The sequence below is a fragment of the Leopardus geoffroyi genome, chromosome C1 (assembly GCF_018350155.1).
Source record: "Leopardus geoffroyi isolate Oge1 chromosome C1, O.geoffroyi_Oge1_pat1.0, whole genome shotgun sequence".
NCBI classification, from domain to species: domain Eukaryota; kingdom Metazoa; phylum Chordata; class Mammalia; order Carnivora; family Felidae; genus Leopardus; species Leopardus geoffroyi.
This window is the reverse complement of record NC_059328.1, coordinates 54,352,067-54,373,062: the sequence shown is the minus strand read 5'-3', so window position 1 is coordinate 54,373,062 and position 20,996 is coordinate 54,352,067. Positions and strand designations below refer to the sequence as shown.

The 20,996-nt window shown below is 40.0% G+C and overlaps 1 protein-coding gene across 2 annotated transcripts in view; it reads right to left on the bottom strand.

The window, feature by feature from the left end:
• Window positions 1-20,788, bottom strand: part of PDE4B (phosphodiesterase 4B) — a 540,618-nt gene extending 519,830 nt beyond the window's left edge. The window contains exon 1 of one of the 2 annotated variants that reach the window (XM_045477724.1): window positions 20,655-20,788. The gene's annotated coding sequence lies outside the window, so the exon portion shown is untranslated. Of the gene's footprint in view, window positions 1-20,073; window positions 20,172-20,654 lie in introns of those variants that run through there. The other variant, XM_045477723.1, reaches the window with a different exon arrangement.
• Window positions 20,789-20,996: the final 208 nt, after the last annotated feature.

Genomic DNA, 20,996 nt, shown 5'->3' with positions numbered 1-20,996 from the left:
TGAAAAGGATCTCTGTGAAGGTCAAAAGAGTTGAAGACAAGAGTTATCTAGACCTTCTGAGAATCCAGAGCAGTAACTACTCATTCCCTGCCAGAAACCTTCTACTGACATCAATCAAAAAACTGCCCCAGCTGCCCTTCTCACACTCACCCTACTTGGGCAGCAAGTACTTTGGTCTCACAGGAAACCACACCACATTAAAATGTTCTTCAGACTCCCTAGTAATCAAAGAAAACGAATCAAAAACAACAAAGAAATCATTTTCCCCTCCTCACATTCACAAAAGACCAACAAAACCCAGAATCAGAGGGATGTGAGGAAATGATCACTCTGATGCATAGTTGTGGAAGTGTAAATTGGGGTATAACCTTTCTGAAAGGCAATTTGATGGCATAAAGCCTTTAAAATGTGTATATTCCCTAACTCAACAAATTACAGACATTTATATTTAGATGTTTATTAAAGCATTGTTTAAATGCAAGAATCAAAATGGAAGCAATTTAATGTTCAACATTGGAGAAAGGATTAAATATAGTACAGTGTTATTTATTATGAATGCAGCCATTCATAAAGATACTAGAAATCTATAGTCTTACTCAATTTTGGCCAAATATATTCAGTTATAGAATAGCACTTACAATATGAATGTGAATCTATACAGAGGGACCGATGGAAAAATATTTCCCACTGCTTTTACGCATGGTTCCCTGATGCACCTGCAAAAGGGTGCCTGAGCATAAACGTGGTACTTCTTATGTTTTGATCACCACCCAGTTCAGGTGAGTCTTCTGGCACATGTGCTACTGTTAGAGGTAAAAGATCTCCAGGGATTCTTACCATTTCCTGTTGAGAAAATTCCAGTCCTTCCTTACTTTACAATTAGGCACACAGGAGAAGAGCCAGACTATATCTCTCTATCTGTACTAAAATAAATTGTATAACAATATGTAAGATGTGAAAACTGGATTTAAAAAGATAAGAAATTTTTACAGGATTGTTTCAGATGGTTCCATACCTAAATACCATGCACATTTCCACACTCTTATAGCTCTGAAGTCAGATACATCTTACAACTGATAATATCCTAGCCTTGTTCTCAGTGAGGCAGTCGCTGTCGTGACCTGAACATTCATGAAAACTTGCAGAATGAGTACTGGTTTGGTTGGAAGAAAACCCAAGAAACAATAATGGAACACTGTTGTAACATCTAGAAATCATATGCTTGTGAGGAAGCGATAAGAACAATGGAGAATCCAGCAATGTTAACCTTCCTCTAGCAGGAATCACAAAGCAGGCTCACTCTACATGATTGCTAAGCATCTTTTCAGGGTCGGCACTATTGCTGGCACACAAAGTGGATGAATACAGACGGTAATGACTTGGAGTTCAAAAGGGATTCAGAAGAGATGAGTAAGTTTTCTGAATAACTTACCCAATTTATTTTAGTGCATATTCTTTTCTTACTTTTTTTTAAATGTTTATTGATTTTTGAGAGACAGAGACAGAGCGTGAATGTGGGAGGGGCAAAGAGAGAGGGAGACACAGAATCGGAAGCAGGCTCCAGGCTCTGAGCTGTCAGCACAGAGCTACACACAGGGCTCGAACTCGTGAACTGCAAAAATCATGATCTGAGCTGAAGTCAGACACTTAACTGCCTGAGCCACCCAGGCGCCCAGTAGGTATTCTTTTTTATGCATTCACAGAATGCCCCATGTCAGGCTCTGTGCTTACAGCTCAGAGTCAGGAGACTGCTTCGGATTCTGTGTCTCCCTCTCTCTCTCTGCCCCTCCCCAGCTCACTTTCTCTCTGTCTCTCTCAAAAATAAATAAACATGAAATTTTTTTTAAAAAATGGATAAAATTAATAATACAAGAATAATTTCTAGAAAGTGCCCAGAAAGAAAAATCCATTGCTTTCCCACACACAATTAATTAGATATAACGTACACCATGGCACATCATCTTGAAATTTTAAAGTTCCCAGGATAATAAGATGATGCTAAAACCTTCAAATTAGAAAAAAAATCACATTTGAAGGATAAAGATCAGAATAGCAGCAGACTTCTCAATGGCTAAAACTATAGCAAAACAACGAAACATGCCATTAAAATGCTGAAGGCTAGGGGCGCCTGGGTGGCGCAGTCGGTTAAGCGTCCGACTTCAGCCAGGTCACGATCTCGCGGTCCGTGAGTTCGAGCCCCGCGTCAGGCTCTGGGCTGATGGCTCAGAGCCTGGAGCCTGTTTCCGATTCTGTGTCTCCCTCTCTCTCTGCCCCTCCCCCGTTCATGCTCTGTCTCTCTCTGTCCTAAAAAGAAATAAACGTTGAAAAAAAAAAAAATTTTAAAATGCTGAAGGCTAATGACTACCAACAAGAATTCTACATCCAGAAAAACTATCTACCAGGTGTAAAACAGAATAAAAACTTTCTCAGATATAAAACATCTCAAAGTTTTTACCTTCAACACACTCTACCTTAGGAAGATATTGGAGGACGTGCTCCACCCATCAAAACAAAAGACTAAATCAAGAAAGAGCAAGAGCTATAGAAATCAGCAAACAAGGGATCCAACATAGGAAAGAGGTAAAAAAAAAAAAAATCTGCAGAATGATGGCACCGCAGATACGATTAACTGCCCACCAAAGCCCACTTCTCTGGACACACAGGAAAAACCTGATTGCAGCTTCTCCTGCCACTAGGTTTGGCCACAAGACTGAGTTCTCAACTAAGATATGTAAGTGGGAGGGATGTAAGCCGTGCCCAGCATTCCCTCTGTGCTCTGACTGAATGTAGTGGACCATGATAACTTTGGAACTCATGTACTGAAAACAGTACTGCGTCTAACCAGGGTCTATGAGTGACTTCAGGAAGCAGAGCAGCATCCTAACCCACTCACCCAAAACAGCAGGTCAAAACTCCCACCAACACCCACCCCAGCTCACCCAGAACAGCTCAGTAATCTGACACGAAGGAGACATATACTTCTGTTGTGTTTGAAAGGTTATAGACTTGGGGGCCACTTGTTACCTCAGCCTACAGTGACCCTAATTTAAATGGGAAAGGAAGATTCCAAAATAACAACAGTGAGCAAATGTATGCACAGCTTGAGGCTGCATGCGGCTAGTAAAAGGATGAGATGTATAGGCTGTCTGATTAAATATATTTAGAAAATATTTACAATTTAGATGCAGTGTTTGAGGGTGAAATAGTGACAGACACTTTAAAAACTCTGAAAAATAAAATAATTGAAACAGTTATGAAACAGGAAGAAAATAAAAACATTCATAAGGAAATATAATCATAGAATGCCAAAGGATTCAGCTGTGAGTGATAGTTACTGTCTCAGCAATTTGAAAATAAACTGAGGAAGCAAAGTAGGTGAGTGTGTATGCGTGTGTGTGTGTGTGCACGTGCGCACATGTGCGTGTGTCTGTCAAAATGCATAGCAGGACACAATTATGCAAAGAACCAAACTAAAAAGCAAGAAATAGCAGCATAGGCATCTTGTTTTCACAAGATGGAGGCAAACATGAAGAAACAGTGAACTATTTCAAAGTAATGCCTCTAGAAATTAGGAACCAGAGATGAGGAAGGGCACAACAGACGACCACTGCTTTTAAATGACATATCAAACTGTAAATTTGCAGTCTGATAAATTTGTCAACATGTGTTGCATTCTTGAATGGACAAAAATATCAAATTTGTTTGCTTTGGGCTAAATTGTAACTTCTCAGAATGGTTAACACTTGTTATCTCACATTTAGTTGGAAGCTCTAATTGGCTGTCTTATATGTTTCTGGTTACTTTAAAAAGACATCATTATAGAAATAGTTCAGTAGACAAAATATTTCAAAACAAAGGAGTCAGAGGGGAGAAAATAAAAATGGCTGTGAAGCTATGACTTAGTCTGATCTCCTCGCTTTCCAGATAAGGAAACTGTAAGTCTTCTAGGAACCTGCCATCTTCTTCAACAAAAGTAAACCCCAAGCTTTTAAGGTGCACAGTGAGGAAGAGCCTCCATCTCAAAAATGGCAGCTGGACCTCTAGCAGTACTTGGAAGCCACATCTCCTCAGTCCCCACCATGATCTGCATCATACCTCTAAGGAATTTCCTACTCTCCAGTAATTGTTCTCATTATTACTACAGCACAGGTTTGGGCTAGAGGGAACTCTTCCCACCTACAGTTCACGCTGAAATTTGACCTTCCTCTTTGTTTTCAGAAGACAGCTAAGACACTAAGACTTTCAAAAGACTTCAAGGGAGAGAAATCTGATAATCAGATTTACAAAGTATGGTATGCTTTCCCTAACTGGTCAACTCAGTTCCATTTTAGCTACTGTCTCAGCATAAACCACCAGTGAGCTCACACCTAAGCCTTATTTTCAACAAATCACCCAAGAGAATAAGGTGCAAAAAGAAACAAAGCTTCCCTCTTTGTACCCACTTCCAGACCAGCTTTCATATGCCAGATTCATGGCTGAACACCCATCACCATAGGACTGATGTGAAGGAAAGGCAGGACTCTTTCCACAGAGATGTGACTTTTCCCCCTAACCTCAACTGGCCAACTTAAGCACCCTAAGTCTAGAATGCCTGAGGAGGAGAAAGAAATAGCTCCAAGGATGTTGTTTTGCACAAAGCAACTGAATAACTCTCCCAGTTATACAGATAAATTAGTGGCAAACCTGAGACACGAACCTTGCCCCCTGGCTCAAAGTTAAGGGTTCTTATCACCATATAATGCGATTCGCTTTTACGGTGACTAGCACATAGAAAGCATGGCAGTGAAGTTAGAAAATAAGGAACAAATTTCTGTCTCATATTATCTTTAAAGGAATAAAAACCTGTGGCCAAAGGGATAACAAAAAACCTTTACTGAAGACATCACAAAATTCTTTTTGGAAGATTTATATGAGTCAAGCAGAACCTCATTATTTTCAAGATACAGCCATTGGAAGCTCAATTCTAGGTTTTAATCAGAGCTCACGTTTTAATCAGAGCTTTCTCATTTCCCTAACACTTAAGAGACCCAAAGGACTTTTTGTATTCATGTAAAATCTATGACTGTATTGCATTACTCAATAAATCACCTCTCTTTGAAACTCTATACATTCTCTCCTCACATTGAAGTTTACCTTTGGGGCGCCTGGGTGGCACAGTCGGTTAAGCGTCCGACTTCAGCCAGGTCACGATCTCGCGGTCCGTGAGTTCGAGCCCCGCGTCAGGCTCTGGGCTGATGGCTCAGAGCCTGGAGCCTGCTTCCGATTCTGTGTCTCCCTCTCTCTCTGCCCCTCCCCCGTTCATGCTCTGTCTCTCTCTGTCCCAAAAATAAAAAATAAAATAAAATAAAATAAAATAAAAACGTTGAAGTTTACCTTTGATATTTTAATGCAAGAACGTAAGAATGTGTTGCTGTATTTCTCTCCTTTGGAAAAAACTGACATTGAGGATCATACTAAAAATGCCTAGTTATGATACTCACTTTTGGAAATGCTCACCCATCATCTTATTTACACGTTAACAATCCTATTTATAGAATTTATATAACACCTTCTTTCAGAGCAAAAAAAAAAAAAAATGCACTTCACATCCATTATTTCATTTATCTTTGTACTATCCCTCTGAAATGTGGTGAGAACAGTTGCCTCGCCTTATTTTAATGGAAAAAATTTAACAGAAAAGATCCATTATCCTTCTTGATGTGGATAAACAGCTTCTAAGTAGAGTGCCTACACCAACTAGAGAATAAACCTTCAATTACAGGATATTTCTGTCAACATCCGAATAAGAACAACAAAGCAGAATTTCTGGAATTCGGCCAATTTTGTCCTTTTTAAAATAAATATCTGCTCTTGGTATTATTCATTTATGTCATTAAAATTTTTAGGACAAAAAAACCCCAAAATATATAAATGCAAATTTAAACAAAAAATAAACCGTAGTATTTCATGAATGACTGCAGTAGTATATAATATTGTCACTAATTTCTTAGAATTTCACACTTATAGATGTCATTATTCATTATAGAAAAAAATTAAAACTTTTTGCCCATGGTTAGCTTAATACCAATGACCATTAAGATATACTTTGAATTTAGGATACCTGGGTGGCTCAGTCGGTTAAGCGTCCAACTTCAGCTCAGGTCATGATCTCCCGGTTTGTGATCTCCACATTGGGCTTTGTGCTGACAGCTCAGCCTGGAGCCTACCTCAGATCCTATGTCTCCCTCTTTCTCTGCCCCTCCCCCACTCATGCTTTGTCTTTCTCTCTCTCAAAAATAAATAAACTTTAAAAAAGAAAAGATATACTTTGAGTTTTACATGTCAGTCAGCTATCTTGACACAAAGTGGCAACTGATACAAAACTTTAAATGACTGTACCTCCGGGGCGCCTGGGTGGCGCAGTCGGTTAAGCGTCCGACTTCAGCCAGGTCACGATCTCGCGGTCTGTGGGTTCGAGCCCCGCGTCAGGCTCTGGGCTGATGGCTCAGAGCCTGGAGCCTGTTTCCGATTCTGTGTCTCCCTCTCTCTCTGCCCCTCCCCCATTCATGCTCTGTCTCTCTCTGTCCCAAAAATAAATAAACGTTGAAAAAAAAAATTGAAAAAAAAAAAATGACTCTACCTCCTAGATATGTGAGGCAAATAATAATTAATAACTGTTTTTAAACTGTTACAATTCAATAGATTTCCAGATTGTACTTATTATGATATTATTATATGATTGTACTTATTATGATATAATACTACAAACAGAACTTTTAAAGCTGAGAAATATTCTTCATGTAATGACAATGTTGGTTGCCTACCCAACATCCATTCTCCCCGTCTTCCTTACTATAATAGAATCCTGATGTTTGGAGAGAGGTACCAAGTTTCTCTTATTTCTTTTCAGCAAGATTTAACGTACATTTATTCTTAACATATGGAACATATAAAGATTTTTATACTGAGTAAATGATATTCACTAAGCCAGAGGAAAAGGAGGAATTCACATCATTTTTAAAACTACATTATTTTGAAATACAAATGTGGATTTTCATCACCGAAAAACCTTTGAAATTGTGTTTCTTCCTTTTAGTTGTATTTTTCTCCTTTTTTTAATCAGTACTGGTAACCATTTTCTAAATCAATCCATACACAACCATTTCCACACCTTGAGTCATGAAGCAAATTGTGATCTCCCAAAATAGAGCATGGCTTTATACATACAGAAACTTGTACATTACCTTCTTTTTTTGTTTATTTTTGTTTTTATTTTTTGTATTTTTTCTTTTTTTATGAAAAAAGCCCACCTCTATTTCTTAGACTTCCCTATAGTTGGCGGGGTGAGGGGGGCGGCATTGACACAGTTCTGGCCAAAAAGATATTAGTAGAAGTCTACCAGATGCATCTTCCTGGGAGCTATCACTTTCCTTATAAAAAAGGACTGATAGCTGGTGTATGCCTTGCCTTTTTTCTAGCCCCTTCTTCCTGCCTACGATCCAGATGCTGTTCCTGGATGTTAACTGGCTTTCCACCAAGAAAAGGAAAGCTATACACTATTGATAGTAGAGCCAAAAGCAAAACGGAGCCGAAACCCTTAATAACCCTCTTGTGCAGTTGCCCCAGTCTTAGACTGTCTCCTTCCAGATATCTTATTTCATGTAAAACAAACAAAAAACAAAAAACAAAAAAAAACAAAAAAAAATCTACACAAAGCAAACAACAACAACAAAAACTCCTTACTTGTAGTATTACATGTCAAATTTTCAGTTGCTCTCAAATGAATGCAATTCTAACTGAAAAAACAACACAAATATATTCTAACTGGATCCTCCTTTTTATCTCATTATATGGCTTATATACAAAAATTAATTCTCTGCACTCAAAGCAGGTAAATCCAAACGGACAGTGTGCAAATGCTATGTCAGACCAAAAAAAAAAAAATCCTCCATTTTCTACTTCCACATACTGCAAATGGCCATTCTTGTTTAATCTTTAAAGTCCTTCTTTTAAGGTATTTTTCAGTCATGTGAAAGTGTGAGGTCAGAAGGAATCTGCTAGAAACAACCTTAGACTAAACAGTAAAGCAGGCAACCCACTCTGCTATACATTTTCGTCTATAAACCAAATGAGGAAAACATTTTTTCAAGACTCATTGGTATTCTTCAGCTGTATCCCCATCTTACCAAAGATTACAGCAAAGTGGGAGGTGTGACTCACAGAAATAGTTTTTCTGATATAAACTTCACCCATTGAATAAAATTTGAAATATTCTCTAAGCATACAAGAGAGTCCTATGCTATTCTTCGTGCTATGAACAATAAAATAAAATTTTACGAATTATCAAAAATTTTCACACCCAAGCTTCCTCGGAATGAGAATATTTGTACAAACTAGCTTAAATGTTGCAGTCTGACATTAGTAATTACAAAGAGCTATAAACACTAATTTTATCCTTCAAAAAATGCAAAATGCAAAGTCATAATAATTACATATTCAGTTGGGAATGTGTTTGGCTTAGAGTAACAGAAAACCTAATAAATATTAGAAGACACGAAGGTTTTATTTTTTCTCATGGAATAATAAGGCTGGAGGTAGGCAGTGCGGACCTGATAGATCTACTCTAACATATCACCAAGGATCCAAGCTACATCTATTTTTCTGCTTCATCATCCTAAGTGTCTGGTTTTATTCCTCATGTTTGTAAGAGGGTGCTCACCTCAGAGCATCCATGCTCTTCCTAGAAAGAAGGGATAAGGGTCAAGGGCAAGACCTTCCCCTTGAGCAGCTTTCCCAAGAAGGGAAGCATTCCCCAGAAATCTCCATCTAATCTTTGTAATATGGGCCACTCCTAGCTTCAAGGGAGGCTGACAAGTTGAATGATTTGCCTTCCAACTTGTATAGCATAGGAAGAGAAAAGAGAAAAGGGGTAAGTGATGCTGAAGGAGCAAACCACAGTATCACTGCACCTCTAGACCAACTAAATCTAACGTCATCCACACTGGCATCATCACTACTGCCATTGTTACTATCAGCATTAAAGTGTTTATTCCCCCAAATTGCACTGCAGTGTACCCATATAGTTAGGTAGCCCTAACCCAACCATGACCTCCCTAATACAAATTTCTGATCATATCAAGGTATTATAATAATTTCAAACTTAAAAATTAGTTCCCTGGAAAGCTTTCTTATGACTAATACTTAATTACATAGGCCTATCAAAAAATTCCCCTAATGTGTCAAATAATAACTACTAAAGTTTCACTAAATCATAATGCTACAAAGACTCTTAGAGATTATTCGATGGCTTATTTTATACCATAAGGCTCACACAGGGGGTGTCATCTACCCACTTAGTGGCACAGCAGAAACGGAACTTAGGACTTGGGGTTCTCAGTCTTCAATTATTCAATTACTAAAGAGCAACCCTGAAAACAAAATTCCTTTCAAATTTTTAAAATATATAAAAGCACAAAAAAATAAAAACTGTCGTATTATTTCTTTTTGTACAATCTCCCCATTTTTATGCACTGAAATTTTTCACTCTAGTTATACAGCATGACACTTCAAATCATTTCAGAATCTTATTTCTTATCTAGGTAGTTGCACTAGTCACAGAGAAGTATATAGGAGCTTCTTTTAAGTATACACATAAACAGTTTCCTTAAAAATAATTTCAGCTTAACAATTTAACAAATGCTGGCCTTACTCGCTCACTGAATGCAGAGACATTTCTCATTCTATGCTCTTAAATTATTTTGATCCATTCTGTAAGAAAAACATGGATGTGGTTTTCTTCTCACCCCCAAAAAGTCCCCCGTAAATACATCAAATGGCACTATAAGCTTTCTTCTTTCAATCCCTAAGATTTGATGTGGGTGAAATTTAGTATACATGACCACTAGAGCAGACTTAGTAGAGAAAAGGAGAAATATCTCCAAAGGGCAATGTTTGTCCATACAGTAAGAGGGTGACAGCAGACAGGAGCAGAGGACAGATCTCTCCCAGAAACCTTGAGGTAAGTGTATGTACATGTAGCAGGGAGGAGAAGGCAAGTATTGTGGGCTGGGTTGACTGTTGGTATTTCCCACTGTCTGTTTTAACACCTGCTGGTCCTGTTATATCCTTCTCACCTACTGGCTCTCTAGAACCTGCAGGAAAACAAATTCCTCAGCACTGTGCCTAGGACAATTGCTAGGATACACAAGCTTTTAAGGGTGAGTCTGACTATAAAATAAAGCATTATCCCTATGTCATTTTCCCCAGCAAAGACCATCCACAGATATCACATGGTACAAACAAGACAAAAAACATGGTATCTAGTGTCTTCCATAGGAGTTCACAAACCTTCAATACTGCATGCAAATTTTTGAGTTTGTGTTCATTTTTCTGGATAGTTGGTCCATATGTTCATCACATTTTCAAACATGCCTATTTTTTAAAGAGAGTATCATCATGCCATCACAACTTATTTGAGACATCTTTCTCCTTATTAGAAAAAAGAATGAGAAATCATGTTTCAATATATAATTTTAATTTTCCTCTTAAGTCTTCTAAAAAGAAAGTGATTCAAATTTCTTAAAGAAAACAAAATTAGGAAAGGCTAAGAATTCAGAATAAATAAGCCCCGCCATTATGGAATTGAAGGAACACAGGTTCCCTTATGGCTTTTAAAGGTATTGGTTTTCTTAAATATAAAACAATATGGTTGGAATAGGTTATCTCTAAGTTCACTTTCAGTTCTGAAAATGACAGTATTCTATGAGTCAGCACTGTGGCATAAAGCAGGACAGCCAAAGACAGAATCCTGGTATCTTGTCCTTAATCCACTCTAAATATCACCAAGTTGCTTGTGCAAATAATGTCATTTATTTTCTCTACGGTTTAAAGCATCCACCTGATAAAGGATCTTTTTAGTATTTCTCAGAGATGGCAAGAGATAAAAGGTGCTAATTTTTTTTCAAATGCGATAAAACAACTTGGAGAAAAATGTTCAATACAGAAAATATCACATATATAGATTTTTGTCTTAGATCCCACTAACAGCATTGAGTTAACATTTAATTATCCTATTACAGTAACATTAATTAACCTAATGTGACTTTAATTTAAGAAAATTTAAGGGGAGGCTTAGACTATGTCTCCCTCACAAATACATATTACAGGAAAACACAGTCAAATGAGTATTTTCAACTATATTAGCAGATAACACGGCTGATGAGTCAGCCCGGTATTTTTAAAAGGCATATACGCCTGATCCACACAAGATGGCAGGTACCTACTTCTCCTGGCCTCTTCCCCCTTAGCACAACTATAAACACTGAAAAATAACACAAAAAGCAATCAAAGAAGGACTCAAAACAGTGAAAAGAGGAGGTGGGCTGATTAGTGACCCCTGAGTCACGGAACAGCAGAGCAGTAGGATGCCTTAGGACTCACGACCCCACAGCAGGTTACTCGGGCCCGAAGTCTCCCAACCCCAACCTGGCAGTGGATGATATAGGTGGGCTCTTTCCTCCCTTGTATGTAACTGGGGTCCAGCCAACAGCACCAGATGGCCTCACAGCACTGGCAGGGGGAATCCCGCGGCAACAAGCTCCAGACACAAGTGTGTTTTTTATCCCTGCAGGCCGAAAAATCCCTTCCTTTACCTAGAGGCACCACCAGCAGGCCTGGCCTGGGAGGTTCCTTCCACCACCCTCCGGTGGTATTAGCAGGATTCAGTAGGAGCCCAGAAGCACCTGACAAATCAAACAGACTAAAACAGCCAACAAAGCCCCTAGAAAGCAAATGGTCATTGAAACCACAGCCCACAAAAGTAATCCAGGACCTGTGTGCTAAATCTAAACAGGGTGACTATTAAAATGTAAAATTTAAATAAGACCCAAGCTTCCTAATATGGTAGCCAAAATGTCCAGGATATAATCATAACTTGAATGAGAAAAGTCAATCAACTGACACTAACACTAAAGTAAATCAGCTGTTTTAAGTATCTGGTAAGAATTTTAAACTATCAATTATAAAAATACTCCAAGACGTAAATTCAGATCCTCTGGAAATAAATGAAAAAGAAAACGGAAAATTTCAGCAAAAGTGTCATGAGTTCTTAAAAGAACTGGCAATTATAGAACAAAAATACAATAACCAAAATAAGACATTCACTGGCTCAATAGTAGAGGTGACAGAGGATAGAATCAGTGAACTTGAGAACAGCTCAATAGAATTTATCCAATCTGAAGAACAGAGGGAAAGGAAAAAGAGAAGCGAAAGGGGAAAGGGGAAGGGGGGGGAGGGGGAGAAGAGGGAGGAGGGGGAGGAAAGGGAGGGAGAGAAGAGGGGGAGGAGAGGGAGGAAAGGGAGAAGAAGGAGAAGGTGGAGAAGGAGGAGAAGAAGGAAGAGGAGGAGGAGGAGAAAGATAGATGAACAGGGTCTCAGAGCCCTATGGGACAATAAGAAAAGCTACAGCATTCCTAGAGGATGAGAAGGAAATGAGAAAGACATTGGGACTGAAAGAATATTGGGGGTGGGGGGGTGCTAGAAAACTTCCCAAATTTGGTGAAAGACAAAAGCAGATCAATTTAAGAGGCTGATCAAATCCTGAACAGAACAAACCCAAAGAAATCCATGCCAAGACACATTACAACTAAACTTCTAAAAACTAAACATAAAGAAAAAATCATAAAACCAGCCAGAGAAAAATAGCTTATTGCCTTTAGTGGGGCATCAATCCAAATGACAATGATTTTCTTATCAGAAACCAGAGAGGCCTAAAGGAGGGGAACATTTTTCAAGGGCTGAAAGAAAAGAACTGTCAACCACAAATTCTTCCCTAGTATGAGTTGTCTAAATTATTCCATATTCAATGATTGAAACAAAACATATAACACTACCTTATATTCAAAACAACAGCATTTAAAAAGAAGAGTGAGTAAAGAGACATAAATATATATATAGGAATAGCCAATGCCACCAGTGGGAAAACTATACAGAGATATATTCAAAAACATTATAAATAAATTAGATTCCTATAAAAAGTTCAAGTAACCACAGGAAGGCAAGAAAAGAGAAATAAAGGAATAAGAAGCAGAAGAAACAAATAAAAAACATAATAAAATGGCATACAAACTCTAACACAATGCTGAAAACTGGATCACTCATACATTGCTGGTAGGAAGGTAAAACAGTACATCCACTCTGGAAAATAGTTTGGCAATTTCTTATCAAAATGAACATGCAATTATCATAAGGCTCAACATTCACACCCTTGGGCATTTATCCCAGAGAAATGAAAACTTACATTCACACAGAACCCATACACAAACATTCATAGCGGCTTTAGTCATAATAGCCCCAAACTGCAAACAGTGCAAATGTCCTTCCATGGATGAACGGATAAACAGCTGTGGTATATCCATACCATAGAATATTGCTCAGCAATAAAAAGAAATGAATTATTCATAACACAACAACTCAGATGAATCTCTGGGGAATTGTAGTGAGAAAAGAAACAATCTTTAAGGCCATATTATCTATGATTCCATTTATGTACCATTTTTGAAATGATAAAATTATATAGATGGAGAACAGATTGGTGGTTGATAGGGGTTAGAAATGGGGCCAGGGAGTGAGAGGGAGGCAGGTGTAATTCTTTTTTTTTAAGTTTTTTTAAGTTTATTTATTTATTTTGTGAGGGAATACAAGCAAGGTCAAGGCAGAGAGAGAGGGGAAAGAGAGAATCCCAAGCAGGCTCTGCACTGTCAGCACAAAGCCCAGGGCAGAGCTCAAACTCACGAACCCTGGGATCATGACTTGAGCCAAAATCAAGAGATCGACACTTAACCAACTGAGCCACCCAGGTGCCCTACAGGCATAGTTCTAAAAAGGGCAGCATAAAAGATTTGGTGGTGATGAGAATGTTCTGTCTTGACTGTGGTGGTGGATTCATGAACCTCCACACATGATAAAACTGCATAGAACTAAACACACACACACACACACACACACACACACAAGTATAACACTGGTGAAATCTGAGTAAGATCTGTAGATTCCATGAATGCCAATTTCTTGGTTGTGTTATTATATCATAGTTTTTCAAAATGCTACTACTGGGAAAAACCTAGTGAAGGACACACAGGATCTCCCTATATTATTTCCTACAACTACATGTAAATCTATAACTACCTCCAAATTTAAAATTAAATTTTAAAAACAGGGTGGAAGTTGCAGAGAAGCAGGTTTTTCATGTAGTCTCAAAGTAAGAAAAACAAAACAGGAGAAATCTAGTAGATATCTCCTTTCAAGTAATCTTAGTAATGGGACAAACGGGTGATGCAACAGGAAGAACACAGCATCCAAGTAGGAATATTCTTAACAAAAACCTTTAACCTGAATCTAATCAAGTGTGTAAACTGGTAGGCAAATCCAGGCTGTGGGACAATCTGCAAGACATCTTTTTTGGACAGGGGGGCGTCTGGCTGGCTCAGTCAGCTAAGTGTCCTACTCTTGATGTTGGCTCAAGTCATGATGTCAACATTCATGGATTAAGTCCTGTATTAGGCTCTGCACTGACAGTGCGGAGCCTGCTTGGGATTCTCTCTCCCTCTCCCTAGGCCCCTCCCCCTGTCTCTTTCAAACTGAATAAAGAAGCATTAAAAAAAGACATCTTCCTTGGGCTCAACACAAATGTTAATGTTGGAAGGAAGGAAGGAAGGAAGGAAGGAAGGAAGGGACTAGTATAATTAAGTTTTTAAAAATAGTGTCAATAGATCGTGGGGAAAAAAGAAAAGAGTTGAAGAGTCAATTCTCAAAGTGGATACAGTCACAAACAGATGTCTTATTCCACTAGCATGGCTGGTTGCGTTAATGGAGACCAAATTCCTTTCTGCTACAAACATAGATACTTAGGTTTTTTAAAAGACCAGGATAACTTAAATAGGTTAAATAGTTAGATTTGAAGAGACAAAAAAAAAAAGGTATTCTTTAGATATCAGAACAGAAACAAATAGCAGAATAGTAAGGTGGCACTACAGCAATCCAAACTGATACAGAACTTAGACATAGGCATTAATGCCAAGAGGCTAGAGAGTTCATATGTGTCTAAGGACAGGTAACTTGGTTTGGGGCCCATGAGAGGAAAGTAACTGGAGCAAGACCTTTGCATAAAGAACTCTAAAGACATTGAGTCCTTAGTTTGAGGACTAGAAGCCTGGCCTGGGAAGTACGAAGAAAATCTGTCTCTTTCTGGGACTCTGGATAGAAGGGAAAAAAGTATTTTTGGATTAAATCCCTAAACCCACACATACACAGTTTGAATTTACATTACCTGCATGGTACAGGAATCTCAAGCCAGGAAATTAACATAAAAGCTGATGCTATGGATGTTAACTAGACTTAACATGATAATCATTTTGCAATACATACAAATATCGAATCATTATGTTGTACACCTGAAAATATAATGTTATATGTCAATTATACTTCAATAATTTTTTTTTAAAGTTAACCCTAGGGATGGGTGAGTGGCTCAGTCAGTTAAGCATCCAACTTTGATTTTCGCTCAGGTCATGATCCCACAGTTTATGAGTTGGAGCCCCTCATCAGCCCCTCTGCTGTCAGTGTAGAGTCCACTTAGGATCCTCTGTCCCCCTCTCTCTCTGCCCCTCCTCCATTCACACACAGGCGCACTCCCCCTCTCTCTCAAAAATAAACACTAAAAAAATTTTCATAAAAAAGTTAAAAAAATTAAAACCTGACCCTAGACCAGGAAAACCCCGGGGCTATTCTCTAGAAACAAACACAATATCATTCTACATGAAAACATTCAAAAACTGGGAAAAATAAAACTACTATGGAAACAACCAAAAGTAAAAACCTGGCTGAAAATGAACTCATAATCCCAATAACAAACCATACAAGGAAAAGATCTATTTATAGTAGATATATAGTTTTGGAAGAACCAGCAGAAGAATTTCAAGAGAACAATTTGAGACTACAAAATAGTACAGCTATGACTATTAAACATATAAAATAAGGACAAAATTCATAATAAAATGATAGAAACCCTAGGGGAAAAATCAGGTGGATATAAAAAAGCATCAATTAGCACTTCTAGAAAAGAAACAATAAATCATAGCTCAATGGAGTTACAACTTAAAAGATAAGGCACTAGTGAAGAATTGGTTGGCTGGAAAACAGTCCTGAACGATTCCCCAAATGCCTCTTAAAAATAGTTCCTAAGTGGAAAAAAAAATACCAAGGTAATAGACATGAGGAATAAACCAAGAAGGTCCAAGATATGTGTAATAAGAATTCCAGAGGAAAGAATAGAGAGAATAGAGGCAAGATACATGATGAGATATGCCACAAATTTATAATAATCTGAGAAATATAAGAATTGTCTGATTAAATAATAAGAAAACCCAAGGAGAAAAAGTAAAACAAACCCACACCTGGGCACATCATGATGAAACTGCAGAACACCAAAGACAAAAAGGAATCTTAAAAGCAACCAAGAAACAATCTCTCATCATTAACAACAGAGGCTGGAAGACGGTATCTTCAAAGTGGTAAGAAAAAGAATTGTCAACTTAGAATTCTGCTCCCAGATAATCTATTATTCAAGTGTTAGGATAAAATACAGTTTCAAACAAACAAAATACAGGAAGCAATATTTATCACTTGCAGATACTTGCCAAAGAACTACTTCCGTAAGAGGACTTTGAATCCAGAAAGAAGGGATGCAAGGAACAACAGTAAGCACAGAAAATGTGGGTAAATTCAAATAAACATGGACTATGAAAACAATCCCACAAAAGAAGAACTAACTACATAAAATGACACAGTGCATGTGAAAAAAATGTGGTGGAAATATGTGCTACAGGGGCGCCTGGGTGGCGCAGTCGGTTAAGCGTCCAACTTCAGCCAGGTCACGATCTCGCGGTCTGTGAGTTCGAGCCCCGCGTCGGGCTCTGGGCTGATGGCTCAGAGCCTGGAGCCTGTTTCCGATTCTGTGTCTCCCTCTCTCTCTGCCCCTCCCCCGTTCATGCTCTGTCTCTCTCTGTCCCAAAAATAAATAAACGTTGAAAAAAAAAATTAAAAAAAAAAAAAAGAAATATGTGCTACAAAATATTATGAAATACAGGGCATGATCAGAATTATAACATTGTAAGGCCCTTTTATTACTCATGAAAAGAGTAGAGATTTTAATTAATTTCATCTGCTAACACAAAATCTGAATGTTAAAAACAAAACATACCTACTAAAGGAATAGAAATGAGATATATAATGTTGAAATCAATAGATGGAAAAGAGAATAAAGAAACTGTAAATCCAATAAAAGGAAAGAATGATAAAACAAGGAGGAACAGAAGGGTGACAGGGTCAGAGAAATGTGCTATAATGAGAAGTGGCAGTACCTTTTAAAAGAGAAAAGATTAAAACTGGCAAAATGAATGTGCACACAGACGTTATTACAGGTTGGCTTCCCCAAGGAAGCCCACTCAGCGATACAGTTGAGCATGAAATCTTATTAAGGACTGCCTTGCTATCCACAACGGAGAATGGGGAAGGAAGCAGAAATGGGAAATGTCAACCTGCAAGGCAAGTCCCGTAGGGAGTTCCAGAGCTGGAATGTTCAGAGTTATCTGGAGTAGGGCTGAGATGGCCAGGCCTTCTCCCACATGGATCAGCCACTGGGTGTGAGCTGCCCTGGAAAGGGGAGGGAGACAGGACAAAGACACTTTCTACACCACAGGCTATCTCCTTCAAGGGCCCTTGAAGGCCATCTACTGACAGGAGTCTCAGAAGCTGGGGCAACAAGCTATTCACTGAAGGAAGATTTGACACATCATATTATCTGCCATATTACCATAAGGTGACTGCAACAACCAGTGCTCAAAGGAACCCATTTGTCACGTCATCAACATCTTCACCCCTTCTACAAACTCTGTTCCTCAGATTTTTATGTCATAATAGTAACGAAAGATAAGCCCAAATTACTAACCCCTAGATCTGTCTAACTCAACACTGCATCCTGTGCCTCTTGCTCCCTAACCAAAGTGAGCCACATAAGATATTAAGAGCGACACGGGACTCTTTATCCCTTCATAATTTTAAATCTTCAGCTTATCAACCAAAATGAAAATATCATTCTGTGTCTAATATTTTTATGAAACATGCATCCTTACTTGTGCCTACCACTATGATTAAATACCTATCCCTAGACAGTCAAAGGACTCCAAGATCAGAAAACCATATATGATTGATTTCTTACTCTTCAAACCAAAACCAACTCTATTCAAAAGAAATTAGCAGGCCCAGGTGGGTACCCTCTAGAGAAATTTAAGATAATTCATCTTTGTCAAATCAGATATTAAAGCAGATCAGCTGAGAAAAAAAACTAAAAGAAGACAAAACGCAAAATTGCTTAGTTCACAATTGCGATAAGGAATATAGAGAGATGATACATATATAGATAGCCTCAATGTGTCAATCGTGCCATCTCAACAATTCCAATCTTTAACAATTTTACTTATTTTTTTTTTGTAATTGACATTCTGTTGTTTAAAAAGAAAAAGAACAGGAACAGCCAGCAAGTACGTCATTAGCCAAGTCCTACAATATTGATTTGAAGACTTGATCAGACCACTGTGACGCCAAAGGCACATGTTGACATTAAGGGGGTTTCTCAGTTGGGATATCAGAGGATAGATGAGGTACCCTCAGAGGGAAGTGTGGCTGAATTTTCTTTTACCTGAAGTGAAATCATTTGCCCTATCTACCTTCTTGTCAATTCATGGCCAGATATATTCCAGACCTCTCCCTATACCTCAGGTCTAGGTAAAAACACTTTGAAGTCCCCCAGTTGTTTTTGTTTTTATAAAAATTATTGGCATAACTACCCGCTTTTAGTGAAAGGAAAGAGGGCTAAGTGGATGATCTACTAAAAAAAAAAATCAGTACTTTTTCTTTTAATTTAATGTGCCTTTTACTCTTGCAGTGTAGCCCAGGGTTTTCAAGTAGCTGGAAATATCTGAATTTAAAAGATGGATGTGATTCAAAGAACAGTTATAGCTCATACAGATCTAAGACACAGAATGCATAGATTTACCATTTCTGTTTAATAGCACCAAATACATGTGATGTAAACATAATGGAAATGTAATGTAATTTTAGGTGAAAGTCTCAAAGTATTTCTTAAAAATTACCCCAGACGTGTGTATATCACATATATGTATATTATACTATATAGCATACATTATATGTTATTTATATACAAATATTTTCATCTTGAAAATGAACCACAATGTAATTAAGAGCTATTCCTCTGTGCTCTCTTCTTTATACTTGCTTCAAAGCTGTTGGCTACAGTGGGTTTGTATTTTGTTTGAAGTATGGCACATGGAAGCGGGGGTGGTTTGTGAAAAGGGGAAGGAAGGAAGCAAAAGAGGAACATGGAAGAGGAGGGATGGCAGGAAGGAAGGGGAGGAGAACCCTACACACACACACACACACACACACACACACACACACACACACACTTGTAGCTCAGAAAGGGCCAGGCCCTGAACACATCCCAGCACCCCTCCCCAGACAAGAGATGGGGCTTCCCAAAAGTTGCTGACAGGGCCTTCGTTATGCTGTGCCTTAGGCGCGCCCCACCTGGCTCCCCAGCCACCAGGACGCACAGGACCATTCTGGGGCCGCAACCCAGCAAACTCTTGGGTACTTCGGTCTCCCTCCCGCGCCCGCCGCCCGCAATCACTGGGCATCGCGCGCCAATCCACCCACTCCCGGGCAAATCCTTCTGCCTTTCTCCTTCCTCCCTTAGCCGCCTCTCCTGCCTAAGGGTTTGCCAAGAGGTTCAAGGGCGGAGGCAGAGGCAGAGAAGGAGGGAGCGAAGAAGAAGGGCCGGTTGGCGGATTTCCTACTAGGGGCACCAAAGACGCCGTCAAGGCGACCACCCTGGTGCGGCCCCATACTCCCTCGCCCCCCATCAACCCACAGCACCCCACACTCTCCATTTCGGCTCCTCTGTGTGAGGAAGTAAGAGAAGGAGGAAAATAAACCCGCAGCCTCCTGGGCAGCCCTTACCTCAGGCTGCCCTCTCGGAAGCCGCCCTCCTGCTGGCTGAGGCGCCGCTGGTGCACCGCCGCGGCTCCGCCCGGCTCGGCTCTTGCGTGCAGTGCGCTCCCCGGGGCACGAGAGGCGGCGGGAGACGCTCGCGCGCGGCTCGCGTGCAACCCGGCCGGCGGTGTGGAGCCCGCAGCTGCCGTGGCGAGTCCGGGAGCCCTGGAAAGGGGCGCACCAGCCGAGGACGGCTGCGGAACGCGCGCGCGGAGCCGCCGGGCATGAAGACCCCGGCCGGGGCGGTGCAGACTGCCGCGACGCGCCCGAGCTCCGGTCTCCTCCGCTGGCCCCCCCAAACCCCCTCTCTGTACCCCCACTACCCCCCACCGGGAGACAGCTCGCCGGTGGCACTTGTTCTGCCGCGCTGCGCTCTTCCGCCCGGTGCGGGGAATAACAATGTGATCTTACTGCACGGACTAGATGCTATGTAGTAGGTTGTAACTGCTGCGGCCACCACCTGTCAATTCCAAGGTGCAAGGCACACTGTCCCCAGAGGGCTGGCCTCTCCCTGATTCCCTACCCGCTTCTTTTCCTCCTCCACCTACCTCGCCGACCTCCCGCAGTACTCTGCCGCACGATACTAAGGGAGTTTTGCAAAATAACCCTCACTCCCAGCCAGGAGCTCACGGGCATCTCTCTTTCCACCAGAGCTGAAGGATTACGCACAGCCCTGCGTGCCTAACCAAAGCCGGATGCCGAAAATCCTGGTTTGAACCCCACACTAGCCACCCCCCCCGCCCCCATTCATAATCCCAGCGGCCGTCTGCCACTACACACCCTCCCCCTGCCGCCCGCGCTCGCTGCGATTCGCCGTCCCTGGAACGTGTCAGTCATTCGCTCTTCATCTGCCATGAATACAGTACTAGAAGCTCCGCAGCCACGGGTTG